Source organism: Triticum aestivum, chromosome 4A (assembly GCF_018294505.1).
Source record: "Triticum aestivum cultivar Chinese Spring chromosome 4A, IWGSC CS RefSeq v2.1, whole genome shotgun sequence".
Classification (NCBI taxonomy): Eukaryota; Viridiplantae; Streptophyta; class Magnoliopsida; order Poales; family Poaceae; genus Triticum; species Triticum aestivum.
Window position 1 is genome coordinate 693,278,349 of NC_057803.1, and position 12,028 is coordinate 693,290,376.

The 12,028-nt window shown below is 49.9% G+C and overlaps 1 long non-coding RNA gene across 1 annotated transcript; it reads right to left on the reverse strand.

Annotated features, from left to right (window-relative positions):
- Positions 1–5,760: 5,760 nt before the first annotated feature.
- LOC123083176 (uncharacterized) lies at positions 5,761–7,755 on the reverse strand. Its single transcript, XR_006439221.1, has 2 exons — positions 6,362–7,755; positions 5,761–6,125 (listed from the first exon to the last, which is right to left on the reverse strand). It is a non-coding gene; the product is annotated as an uncharacterized lncRNA (long non-coding RNA).
- Positions 7,756–12,028: the final 4,273 nt, after the last annotated feature.

The window sequence follows — 12,028 nt, forward strand, 5'->3', positions numbered from 1 at the left end:
CACGAGGAGTGGACTCCGCTCCTCATTCACGAGAAAGGGCCAGTAACCGGGATGCCTAGTCCCATGATCCAAAAAGATCAAAGCAAATCAAAATAATTAAACAAAACTCCCCCAGGGTTGTTGTTAGTTGGAGGTACTCGTTTTTTCGACCAAGCCATGGATTGATGCTTGTTGGTGGTTGGGGGAGTACAAACCTTTACCATTCTGTTCGGGAACTGCCTATAATGCATGTAGTATGGAAGATACAGCCATCTCATAGTTGTTGCATTGATAGTGAAAGTATGCCGCTCAAAATGTTATTCAATCTCTATTTTAAAATCGAGCTCTGGCACCTCTACAAATCCCTGCTTCCCTCTGCGAAGGGCCTATCAATTTACTTTTATGTTGAGTCATCACCCTTCTTATTAAACAGCACCCGTTGGAGAGCACACTGTCATTTGCATTCATTTCTATTGGTTTATATTGGGTATGACTTGAATGGATCTCTTTTACCATGAATTACAATGTTTAGTCAGTCCTTGATCTTTAAAGGTGCTCTGCATTTATGTTTTCCAGTCTCAGAAAGGGCTAGCAAGATACCATTTTGTTATATCATGTTATGATTGTTTTGAGAAAGTTTTGTCATCCGAGTTTTATTATTATGGCTTGCTAGCTGATTATGCTATTGATATGAGTAATTGTGAGACCCAAGTGTTATTGTGAGTATGGTTAGTTCATAATACTTGCTGAAACTTGAATGCTGGCTTTTCATGTTTACAACAACAAGAGCAAATAGAGTTTGTAGAAGTTTTTCTTTATTACTTTCAGTTTATCAACTAAATTGCTTAAGGACAAGCAAAGGTTTAAGCTTGGAGGAGTTGATACGTCTCCAACGTATCTACTTTTCCAAACACTTTTGCCCTTGTTTTGGACTCTAACTTGCATGATTTGAATGAAACTAACCTGGACTGACGCTGTTTTCAGCAGAACTGCCATTATGTTGTTTTATGTATAGAAAAGAAAAGTTCTCGGAATGTCCTGAAAACCCACGGAGGCACTTTTTGGAATTAATAAGAATTTCTTGGTGAAAGAAATACACCAGGGGGGCCAGGGCCTGTCCACGAGACAGGGCCCCCCTGTAGGGCGCGCCCCCTATCTCGTGGGCCCCCTGGACCTCCACCGACCTCAACTCCAACTCCATATATTCTGTCTCGCAGAGAAAAAAAATCAAGGAGAAAGTTTCATCACGTTTTACGACACGAAGCTGCCGCCAAGCCGTAATCTCTCTCAGAAGGGCTGATCTGGAGTCCGTTCGGGGCTCCGGAGAGGGGGATTCGTCGCCGTCGTCATCATCAACCATCCTCCATCACCAATTTCATGATGCTCACCGCCGTGAGTGAGTAATTCCATCATAGGCTTGCTGGACGGTGATGGGTTGGATGAGATTTACCATGTAATCAAGTTAGTTTTGTTAGGGTTTGATCCCTAGTATCCACTATGTTCTGAGATTGATGTTGCTATGACTTTGCTATGCTTAATGCTTGTCACTAGGGCCCGAGTGCCATGATTTCAGATCTGAACCTATTATGTTTTCATGAATATATATGTGTTCTTGATCCTATCTTGCAAGTCTATAGTCACCTATTATGTGTTATGATCCGACAACCCCGAAGTGACAATAATCGGGATACTTCTCGGTGATGACCATAGTTTGAGGAGTTCATGTATTCACTATGTGTTAAAAGGAGGCCTTAATATCCCTTAGTTTCCACTAGGACCCCGCTGCCATGGGAGGGTAGGACAAAAGATATCATGCAAGTTCTTTTCCATAAGCACGTATGACTATTTACGGAATACATGCCTACATTACATTGATGAATTAGAGCTAGTTCTGTGTCACCCTATGTTATAGCTATTACACGAGGAATCACATTCGGCATAATTATCCATCACTGATCCATTACCTACGAGCTTTTCATATGTTGTTCTCTGCTTATTTACTTTTTCGTTGCTACTGTTACAACTGCTACAAAAACCCAAAAACATTTATCTTTACTTTTGCTACTGTTACCATTATTATCATACTACTTTGCTACTAAATACCTTGCTGCAGATACTAAGGTATCCAGGTGTGGTTGAATTGACAACTCAACTGCTAATACTCAAGAATATTCTTTGGCTCCCCTTGTGTCGAATCAATAAATTTGGGTTGTACTTCACCCTTGAAAGTTGTTGCGATCCCCTACACTTGTGGATTATCAATGATCATGTATATAGGCATCACGTCCGCAACAAGTAGATCGAAACGATTATGCATCTACTACTATTACTCCACACATCGACCGACTCCTGCCTGCATCTAGAGTATTAAGTTCATAAGAACAGAGTAACGCATTAAGCAAGATGACATGATGTAGAGGGATAAACTCAAGCAATATGATATAAACCCCATCTTTTTATCCTCAATGGAAACAATACAATATGTGCCTTGCTGCCCCTGCTATCACTGGGAAAGGACACCGCAAGATTGAACCCAAAGCTAAGCACTTTTCCTATTGCAAGAAAGATCAATCTAGTAGGCCAAACCAAACTGATAATTCGAAGAGACTTGCAAAGATAACCAATCATACATAAAAGAATTCAGAGAAGATTCAACTATTTCTCATAGATAAACTTGATCATAAACCCACAATTCATCGGATCTCGACAAACACACCGCAAAAAGAGTTACATCGAATAGATCTCCAAGAAGATCAAGGAGAACTTTGTATTGAGATTCAAAGAGAGAGAAGAAGCCATCTAGCTAATAACTATGGACCCGAAGGTCTATGGTAAACTACTCACAACGCATCGGAGAGGCCTTGGAGATGATGTAGAGGCCGTCCATGGTCAATTCCCACTCCAGCGGAGCGCCGGCGAAGGCTCCAAGATGGGATCTCACGGATACAGAAGGTTGCGGATACAAGATAGGAGAATCAACACACTTTGATTCATCCATCGACGGGGCGATATATACAGATTACAGGGAGCACCGTCAGGTGATCGTGCGCCACTACTCTGGCCATCGTGCCCCACTACGTGGGCATCATGGTGTATACATGGGCTAGACTACAACTGTTGTACATGTACTACCATACGTACAGTCTATCACCCCCCCCCCCCCCCCCCCCCGTAGTCTGGTCGTCGGCTGGGGCGACGCAAAGACTGGTTCGAAACTGAAGAAAAATGTCTCGAGGCAGGCCTTTGGTCATCACATCAGTGAGCTGCTGCGTGGTGGGGATGTGGAGAACACGAAACTGGCCGAGAGCGACGCGTTTGCGCACGAAGTGGATGTCCAACTCCACATGTTTGGTACGTTGATGATGAACATGATCGGCCTACAAATAGACCACCGAGACGTTATCACAGAACACCAGTGTGGCCTTGGTCACCGGAGCGAGTAGCTCGCCGAGGAGCTGGCGGAGCCACACACACTCAGCGACGATGTTGGCGACGCCGCGGTACTCGGCCTCGGCGCTGGACCTGGACACAGTTGCCTGGCGCTTGGAAGACCACGAGACAAGAGCATCTCCGAGGTAGACGCAGAAGCTGGAGGTCGAGCGGCGTGTGTCGGGGCAGCCGGCCCAGTCGACATCGGTGAAGGCGCGAAGATCCAAGTTCGGCGAGGCACGCAGGTGCTGGCGTAGAGTCGGCGTTCCACGGACGTAGCGAAGCACCCACTTGACCAGGTTCTGGTGGCAGACGCGCGGGTCATGCATGTGTAAGCAAATATGTTGGACGGCGTAGGCGAGCTCCGGGCGCGTGATGGTGAGGTACTGGAGCGCTCCGGCGAGACTGCGGTAGGCAGAGGGATCGTCGACACAGGGGCCATCGGCCTGCGGCAGTTTGCCCTTGGTGTCGATGGGAGTGGGCGACGGCCGGCAGGTGTCCATGCTGGTCCGCTCGAGCACCTCCTCGGCGTACTGCTGCCGGCACAGGAAGAAACCAGCAGCGGTTCGCGTGACACAAATGCCAAGGAAGAAATGAAGTGCTCCCATGTCCTTCATGGCAAATTCGCCCGTGAGCTGGCGAACGATGCGTTGGAGAAGCGCTGGTGAGGAAGCCGTGAGCATGATGTCGTCCACATATAGAAGAAGAAACGCGACGTTGGCACCACATGCCATGATGAACAGCGAGGAGTCAGAGCGGGTGGTGGCGAAGTCAATGATCTTGATGAAGCCAGCAAAGCGCAAGAACCAGGTGCGTGGGGGCCTGTTTCAGGCCGTAGAGGGACTTGGCGAGGCGGCACACATGATCGGGCTTGGACTCATCGATGAAGCCCGTGGGCTATAGGCAATAGACCTCCTCCGAGAGCACGTTGTGGAGGAAGGCGTTCGTGACATCCAGTTGGTGGACAGGCCACTGGCGTGAGGCGGCGATGGTGAGGACGGCACGAATGGTGGCCGGCTTGAAAACGGGCGAGAATGTCTCACCGTAGTCGACGCCGACGCGTTGTCGGAAGCCACGGACGACCCACCTGGCCTTGTACCGCTCGAGGGAGCCGTCGGCACACATTTTGTGCTTGAAGATCCACTTGCCAGTGATCAGATGGGGGCCGGGCGGACGGGGCACTAGGTCCCAGGTCCTGTTGTTGACGAGGGCAGCGTACTCTTCGCGCATGGCCGCGAGCCAGTTGGGGTCGCGAACAGCCACCTGAACGGAGCTGGGAACCGGCGAGATCGTCAACCTGGAAGAAGCGGTGGTCACGTCGTAGTAGCGCAGGTTGGGGTGGAAGACGCCTGTCTGAGAACACGTCACCATTCGCCGTGGCGGCACTATTGTCGGAGCAGGCGCGATGATGGGAGAGGCGCCAGAGTTGGGTGCAGACAATACCGCACTGGAGCAGGAGGCTCTAGCACTACTCGATGAAGATCCAACACCCGAGTTCGAACTGGATGGTGGCGCGCTACTCGCAGAGGTATTCGAGCCGCTGGATGGCGATCCAACACCGTCAGTTGAAAGACGACAGGACGCGCCAAGAGAGGAGGAGCTCGCGCTGTCTGATCGGAGCGGCATGCCCGCATCAGCACCAGGGGCAAGCCGGGCAGCGACGGGGTGATGAAGCACGGGGACTAGCAAAACCGAGGAGGCTGCTGGCAATGGTGGATGAGGTGCGGGGTTAGCTGCGATGGAGGGGGTGAAAGGGAATGATGTCTCGTCGAAGAGCACGTGCCGGGAGGTGAGGACTCGTCAGGAGAGTGGATCAAAGCAACGGTAGCCGCGGTGATCAGAGGGGTAACCGAGGAACACACACGCGATAGAGCAAACATCGAGCTTGTGCCGTGCTGTGCTGGTGGTGTTGGGGTAGCAGAGGCACCCAAAGACATGGAGAAGGCTGTAGTCAGGCGCGGTGCCGAGGAGCAGCTCGTGAGGAGTGCGCGGCGCGACGGAATGACAAGGACGCCGGTTCAGCAGATAGGTGGCGGTGGCGAGGGCCTCTGCCCAGAAGCAGGGCGGCATTGACGCATGGAACAGCAGGGCGTGCACGCTGTCGTTGAGAGTGCGAAGTGCGCGCTCCGCCTTGCCATTTTGCTGACTTGTGTATGGACACGAGAGGTGGAGAACAGACCCGTGCTTAGCAAGAAGAGAAGAACAGTGTGACTGTCGAACTCCCTGCCATTGTCAGTTTGAAGGGAGAAAATAGGCAGCTGAAACTGAGTGCGGACGTATGCATAAAACTCACGCAGAATGGGCAAAACATCCGACTTGTGTTTGAGAGGAAAGGTCCAGATGTAGTGGGTGTAATCATCAAGCACAACAAGATAAAATTGATAACCTGAGATACTAGCCACAGGGGACGTCCATACATCAAGATTTAGCAACTGAAACGGGAAATAAGTACAACTGGTGGAATGCTGAAATGGCAAACGTGTATGTTTCCCTAGCCTACAAGCATGACAACTATGCGAAGCAGATTTGCTGAAACTAAAAGGCGACAGCGAGGCGACATGCTAAACTGAAGCAACACCGGGGTGCCCAAGACGCTGATGGAGCAAATCGGTGGTGACCGAGCCGGTGAACGGAAGTGCAGATGACGGACTAGATGCCACGGGGTACAGGTCGCCGGTGGAGTTACATCGCAGAATCACCGTCCTTGTCCTGAGGTCCTTGACAGAGAAACCAAAAAGATCAAATTCCACGGAAATAGGGTTGTCGTGACAGAGCTAACGAACTGACAAAAGATTTATGATCAGAGAGGGAGCAACTAAAACATTGCGCAACTGAATGGGGGAGGTGCCAGAAATCAAAGAGCCAGTGCCAACATGTGTAATCGGAAGGTGTTCACCACTGCTCACAATGACATGAGAGGAAGTGGTGGATGGGAGAAGGGAGTGGAGGTTACCAGAGGAGTTGGACATGTGCGACGCCGCGTTGGAGTCCAGATACCAGTTAGAGGTGCTGCCAGATGATGAAGGTCCCGCGGTGGCGCTGTGTAGAGCAGCCTACAGAGAGGCCATGTCCCATGGTTGGGTGGGCGCGGCAGGGCCGGTGGCACCGGGCGGCGCGGTGTGCCCTGGAGATGCTCCATAGACAGGAGCAACGGTGTAGCCCGGCGGGACGTAGGGGCCATATCTGGGAGCAGGCGGCGATCAGGCGGGCGCAGCGTACATGGCCTGCTGCGGCGGCGTACCGGGATGAGGGCCGAGCACACCAGAGCCCGGCACGCGCCATGGCATGGGCCACGCCTGGACGAGCCTAGTCCAGGAGTTGGAGCCTGGTGCTGGTGTCGGCGGCGCACACCCCCCCCCCTCGGGTTGCCGGTGGCGAAGCAGAGCTGGAGCCGACATCGTTGCCGCGTCCGCGGCGACGCTGGCGACCACGCCCATGCCCAACAGCGGGGTCAGCAGGCGGTGGCGGCGAAGGAGCTGTCGGAGTGGAGCCGCACCCAGTGACGAGCGCATGCACACCCTGCTGACGCGTAGACTGCTCGGTGCGATGCTCTTCCAGGAGAAGGAAAGAGTGGACTTGCAGGAAGGAGGGCAGGGGCGTGCGCGCGGTGATGTGCGAGATGGCGCCATGGTACTGGCGGCCGAGCCCACGGAGGAGATGAAAGACCTCCTGGGGCTCCTGCACGGGCTGCCCAAGGTCGCGTAGTTGATCGGCATAGGTCTTCAGCTTCGTGCAGTACTGCATGATCGACATGTCGCCTTGCACGAGGGCATGGTACTCGGCGTCGATGTAGACGGCCCGGGCAGGCTAATTGTCCCGGAACAGGGTGTCGATCGCCGTCCAAACGGTGAGCGCCGTGTCCTCATCCTGCATCACAACATCAAGCAGCTTCGGCGAGACGTGGTGTTAAGCCAATGTACGACGGCGTGGTCCGCCATCACCCACTCGGGGTCATCGAAGCGCGGAACCGCCTTGGCGTCGATGTGGTCGTGGAGGCCGAACATGGCGATCGCCGTGTCGAAGTGGCGCCACTGGGTGTGGTTGCCGGCGAGGAGGTCGAGAGTGACGGACACATGCCGGCGGATGTCGATCGTCTGGAGGACAGAGGCCGGCAGCAGGGTCGTGGTGGGAATAGCCAGGTGCAGGGGCGCAGGCGCACTAGGTGCAAGGAGGGGAGCAGGTGGTGCAGAGGCCGGCGGCGGCTGCGGTGGTGCACGGGCAAGCGGGGCAGCATCGCCGACGGCAGGTGGGGGAGGAGGAATGGGTTGGTCTTTCATGGCTGCAGCGGAAGCAGGATCGGGAATCTGTGAAAAGGGGTTGATCAGATTGGGAGCATCTGATACCATGTTATGGGGAGACACAAGATAGGAGACTCAACACACTTTGATTCATCCATCGACGGGGCGATATATACATATTACAGGGAGCACCGTCGGGTGATCGTGCGCCCCTACTCTGACCATCGTGCGCCACTACATGGGCATCATGGTGTATACATGGGCTGGACTACAACTGATGTACATGTAGTACCATACGTACAGTCTATCACCTCTAATGGAGGTATATATGCTAACTTTATTTACCTCTCTAACTAATGAACTTCTCTACGTACGGGGTAATCATGCATGGGAATACCACTACCACTACCACTAACTAACTGATCTGTCCATGGACGTAGCAACGACAAGATCACCTATTAAAGCTGGCCGAGTGATGGATGTGGATACGTACGCACGTAGTAGTAGTGTACTGATTTGGTGGGAGAAAAATATTCAGATACTCGAGCATGTGGTAGCTACATGCATGGTGTCAGCGCGTGTGTGGATTGGGGGCCATGCAAGCATGTGATGGGTAACGTGGTAATTTCAAAAAAATTCCTACGCACACGCAAGATCATGGTGATGCATAGCAACGAGAGGGGAGAGTATTGTCCACGTACCCTCGTAGACCGAAAGAGGAAGCGTTATGACAACGCGGTTGATGTAGTCATACGTCTTCACGATCCGACCGATCCAAGTACCGAACGTACGGCACCTCCGAGTTCAGCACACATTCAGCTTGATGACGATCCCCGGACTCTGATCCGGCAGGGTGTCGGGGATGAGTTCCGTCAGCACGATGGCGTGGTGACGATGATGATGTTCTACCGACGCAGGGCTTCGCCTAAGCACCGCAACGATATGACCGAGGTGGAATATGGTGGAGGGGGGCACCGCACACGGCTAAGGAACGATCATGAAGATCAACTTGTGTGTTATGGGGTGCCCCCTGCCCCCGTATATAAAGGAGGGAGGGGGGAGGTGCGGCCGGCCCCTAGGGTGCGCCTGGAGGAGTCCTACTCCCACCGGGAGTAGGACTCCCCCCTCTTGCCTTGTACGAGAAGGAAAGGGGGAAGGGGAAAGAGGACCCCTTCCTTGTCCTATTCGGACTAGGAGGGAGGGGGCGCGCGGCCTGCCCTGGTCGGCCCTCCTCTTCTCCCTTAGGGCCCATGTAGGCCCGTTAACCCCCCGGGGGTTCCGGTAACCCCCCGGTACTCCGGTAAAATCCCGATTTCACCCGGAACGATTCCGATATCCAAATATAGGCTTCCAATATATCAATCTTTATGTCTCGACCATTTAGAGACTCCTCCTCATGTCCGTGATCATATCCGGGACTCCGAACAACCTTCGGTACATCAAAACTGATAAACTCATAATAAAACTGTCATCGTACCGTTAAGCGTGCGGACCCTACGGGTTCGAGAACTATGTAGACATGACCTAGAACTGTTTCCGGTCAATAACCAATAGCGGAACCTGGATGTTCATATTGGCTCCTACATATTCTACGAAGATCTTTATCGGTCAAAACCGCATAACAACATACGTTGTTCCCTTTGTCATCGATATGTTACTTGCCCGAGATTCGATCATCGGTATCCAATACCTAGTTCAATCTCGTTACCAGAAAGTCTCTTTACTCGTTACGTAATGCATCATTCCATAACTAACTCATTAGCTACATTGCTTGCAAGGCTTGTAGTGATGTGCATTACCAAGAGGGCCCACAGATACCTCTCCGATAATCGGAGTGACAAATCCTAATCTCGAAATACGCCAACCCAGCAAGTACCTTCGGAGACACCTGTAGAGCACCTTTATAATCACCCAGTTATGTTGTGACGTTTGGTAGCACACAAAGTGTTCCTCCGGTAAACGGGAGTTGCATAATCTCATAGTCATAGGAACATGTATAAGTCATGAAGAAAGCAATAGTAGAATACTAAACGATCAAGTGCTAAGCTAACGGAATGGGTCAAGTCAATCACATCATTCTCCTAATGATGTGATCCCGTTAATCAAATGACAACACATGTCTATGGTCAGGAAAGATAACCATCTTTGATCAACGAGCTAGTCAAGTAGAGGCATACTAGTGACACTCTGTTTGTCTATGTATTCACACAAGTATTATCTTTCCGGTTAATACAATTCTAGCATGAATAATAAACATTTATCATGATATAAGGAAATAAATAATAACTTTATTATTGCCTCTAGGGCATATTTCCTTCATTCTCCCACTTGCACTAGAGTCAATAATCTAGATTACACAGTAATGATTCTAACACCCATGGATTCTTGGTGTTGATCATGTTTTTCTCGTGGAAGAGGCTTAGTCAACGGGTCTGCAACATTCAAATCCGTATGTATCTTGCAAATTTCTATGTCTCCCACCTGGACTAGGTCCGGGATGGAATTGAAGCATCTCTTGATGTGCTTGGTTCTCTTGTGAAATCCGAATTCCTTCGCTAAGGCAATTGCTCCAGTATTGTCACAAAAGATTTTCATTGGACCCGATGCACTAGGTATGACATCTAGATCGGATATGAACTCCTTCATCCAGACTCCTTCATTTGCTGCTTCCGAAGCAGCTATGTACTCCGCTTCACACGTAGATCCCGCCACGACGCTTTGTTTAGTACTGCACCAACTGACAGCTCCACCGTTTAATGTAAAAACGTATCCGGTTTGTGATTTAGAATCGTCTGAATCAGTGTCAAAGCTTGCATCAACGTAACCATTTACGATGAGCTCTTCGTCACCTCCATATACGAGAAACATATCCTTAGTCCTTTTCAGGTATTTCAGGATGTTCTTGACCGCTGTCCAGTGATCCACTCCTGGATTACTTTGGTACCTCCCTGCTAGAATTATAGCAAGGCACACATCAGGTCTTGTACACAGCATTGCATACATGATAGAGCCTATGGCTGAAGCATAGGGAACATCTTTCATCTTCTCTCTATCTTCTGAAGTGGTCGGGCTTTGAGTCTTACTCAACTTCACACCTTGTAACACAGGCAAGAACCCTTTCTTTGCTTGATCCATTTTGAACTTCTTCAAAACTTTGTCAAGGTATGTGCTTTCTGAAAGTCCAATTAAGCGTCTTGATCTATCTCTATAGATCTTAATGCCCAATATGTAAGCAGCTTCACCGAGGTCTTTCATTGAAAAACTCTTATTCAAGTATCCCTTTATGCTATCCAGAAATTCTATATCATTTCCGATTAGTAATATGTCATCCACATATAATATCAGAAATGCTACAGAGCTCCCACTCACTTTCTTGTAAATACAGGCTTCTCCAAAAGTCTGTGCAAAACCAAATGCTTTGATCACACTATCAAAGCGTTTATTCCAACTCCGAGAGGCTTGCACCAGTCCATAAATGGATCGCTGGAGCTTGCACACTTTGTTAGCTCCCTTTGGATTGACAAAACCTTCTGGTTGCATCATATACAATTCTTCTTCCAGAAACCCGTTCAGGAATGCAGTTTTGACATCCATCTGCCATATTTCATAATCATAAAATGCGGCAATCGCTAACATGATTCGGACAGACTTAAGCATCACTACGGGTGAGAAAGTCTCATCATAGTCAATCCCTTGAACTTGTTCAAAACCTTTTGCGACAAGTCGAGCTTTGTAGACAGCAACATTACCGTCAGCGTCAGTCTTCTTCTTGAAGATCCATTTTCAATTGCTTGCCGATCATTGGGCAAGTCAACCAAAGTCCACACTTTGTTCTCATACATGGATCCCATCTCAGATTTCATGGCCTCAAGCCATTTTGCGGAATCTGGGCTCACCATCGCTTCTTCATAGTTCGTAGGTTCATCATGGTCTAGTAACATGACTTCTAGAACAGGATTACCATACCACTCTGGTGCGGATTTTATTCTGGTTGATCTACGAGGTTCAATAACAACTTGATCTAAAGTTCCATGATCATCATCATTAACTTCCTCACTAATTGGTGTAGGTGTCACAGCAACAGATTTCTGTGATGAGCCACTTTCCAATAAGGGAGCAGGTACAGTTACCTCATCAAGTTCTACTTTCCTCCTACTCACTTCTTTCGAGAGAAACTCCTTCTTTAGAAAGGATCCATTCTTAGCAACGAATGTCTTGCCTTCAGATCTGTGATAGAAGGTGTACCCAACAGTTTCCTTTGGGTATCCTATGAAGACACATTTCTCCGATTTGGGTTCGAGCTTATCAGGTTGAAGTTTTTTCACATAAGCATCGCAGCCCCAAACTTTTAGAAAAGACAACTTTGGTTTCTTGCCAAACCA